Below are 2,272 nucleotides of genomic sequence, written 5' to 3'. Positions count from 1 at the left end.
AAACAGTGTAAGATTCAGAAATGTCACAAAATATGAAAGCCACAGCAGGAACTTGCCCTCGACACCCTATGAGACATGCAACTGTTGTAAAAAAAAAAAAAAAAAACAAGCAGTGACTGAGCTGCAGATTTCTAAAGAGACAAAATATTTCTGAAATCATTCCAACAAGTCAAATGTGATAACCTGCTAAAGAGCTGGACAGTATTCTGAACATTAAGTTTAATGCAGTTTGTGCTGATTGAGATGTTAGGATCTTTGATCTATTTTAACGTGAGCTTTGTCACTGTGTTGGACTTTGTGCTCTGACATGAGGCACACCCTAAAGGACTGCTTCAGATATTTTGAAGTGGAGTTCCGTGGAAAGGTTATAAACAGCAACTATCTTACCTGTTATGGATAGATCTTTAAATATCTACATTTTGCAGGAATAGTTTAATTCTGTCTGTAAAAACAAGCTAAAGGCTAGTCTGAATGTAGTCAAGGCCAAAGTCAACAGCTGCTGTCTTAATCAGCTTTTATATACATCATAGTGGTTCTGTAAACACTGCTGTCAGTTTTGTTTCACATGGGCATTTTGGCAGAAAAACAAACAAACAAACAAACAAACAAACAAACAAACAAACAAACAAACATAATTTTTTCCCCAGAGGTGCCTCAGGAAGTTCTACAGCTAGCTGCTGCTGTAGTTTGTGCTTTCAAACTAGCAAATGATTATATGTAAATAACTATGTAATGTAAAAATTATATAAAGGCATAAAAATAATATGTTTTATAAACAGGAAATTTTAAAAATAGACGTTTTTTAAGACAACAGAAATCTTTGGTCTGGGCCTTGCTCAGACTAGTCAGTAGCTCATCAGCTGAGATGGTTCAAAGAGTTTTTCGCAACAGGTTAGATAATATTTGCCCATAACCTCTCCACAAAATCCCATTTGAACAGATTTGAACTTTCTTTCATGAAGGAGTATAAACCGTGCATACACTGTGCACCGCTAAGATTATCATTGTTCATAACCAGATTTCAAAAAGCTAAATTATTGTTTTAATGTTCTGATACTTTTATATGGGTTTGGTACTCTGGTTAAATCAGCTAGCTTAATATTAAATTATTAACTATAAAATTAGTTAAACATAACAAGTATTTAATTGAAGTTAATAAAGATTTGAGGATAAAAACAAGCTATTTTTGCAGAATTTACAAACAATAAGCCTGATCCAAATATCAATTTCTTCATTAATCTACTGTCTATCATTTATGACAAACATCAAATGATTCTGCAGATCACACTACATTTTTCTGCTGAGTGCCATAAAGCTGCCAGCATCCATAAGGTTTACATTAAAACTGAGCTTTATACTTTGTGCACATGTCAAATATGACAAATAAAACCTGGTGTGAAAGCTGAAGGGAGTGTGAACCATGTGGCTTTGAGCTTTCACAGCCAACTTTCTCAACAACAGTTGATCTGCTGCAGGAAAAAACAGGAAACAGAAAAAAGTGCAAAAGAAAAAACAAACAAAACAAACCATGTTAACTTGGCTCAGCAGTAACAGCTGACCTTTAAAAAGTTAACTAGTCGGGGTGCAGTGAAAATGTTGTAAACCACCAGGTATTATTCATAGAATACATTTACCATGTTCAGATGGTTCTAAAACTCTCTGAAAAAATAGATATGTATGACTTTTTTGTCAAAAACTGCTGAAAAACAAGAAAGATGTGAACTTTTTATTTTTCGTTAACTTTAATGAAATGAGAAATGATGGTTTGACACTATCAGGACATAAGATCAAGCTTCTATTTGGAGCAAAAATGCCTAATGATCAAAACTCATCAACATAAATTTCTTCTTTTTGTGTTTATAAGCAGACAGGGCAGGCAAAACGAAATGCTTTTCATGATTTACAGAATTCTGTCCAGTTTGGAATGCACATTGCTGCTCTCTGCCACCGTGAGCCGCAGCAGAAAACGAGGCTGCTGCTCCTTTCTGGCAACAAGCAAACAAGCTTGAAATGTTTACGGCACATTAATGGTTACAAAACACTGCTGCAGATCCACTGAGGGTAGGAACTAGAGGAGAAGGGGGACAGGTGGGGACAGGAGACAATGAGGAACAGGACAGCTCTGAGGGACACGTGGAAAGAGTGGAAGTCATGGTCTGGGTCCAGTGCAGGTCTGACCTTTGCAGTAGTCTGCAGGGTCCTCCTGCTCCTCATCATCGGAGCCCAGGATCTCCTCCTCTGGCTCCGGGGGTCCTGCCAGCTCAGGGGGGGG

The 2,272-nt window shown here is 37.2% G+C and overlaps 1 long non-coding RNA gene across 1 annotated transcript; it reads right to left on the bottom strand.

Annotated features, from left to right (window-relative positions):
- Positions 1-1,713: 1,713 nt before the first annotated feature.
- Positions 1,714-2,268, bottom strand: LOC106523415 (uncharacterized). The gene is made up of 2 exons (XR_001310892.1): positions 2,179-2,268; positions 1,714-2,068 (listed from the first exon to the last, which is right to left on the bottom strand). It is a non-coding gene; the product is annotated as an uncharacterized LOC106523415 (long non-coding RNA).
- Positions 2,269-2,272: the final 4 nt, after the last annotated feature.

The sequence above is a fragment of the Austrofundulus limnaeus genome, unplaced genomic scaffold, assembly GCF_001266775.1.
Source record: "Austrofundulus limnaeus strain Quisiro unplaced genomic scaffold, Austrofundulus_limnaeus-1.0 Scaffold156, whole genome shotgun sequence".
NCBI classification, from domain to species: domain Eukaryota; kingdom Metazoa; phylum Chordata; class Actinopteri; order Cyprinodontiformes; family Rivulidae; genus Austrofundulus; species Austrofundulus limnaeus.
The sequence above is the reverse complement of the archived record's forward strand: the minus strand, read 5'-3'. Positions and strand labels throughout refer to the sequence as shown.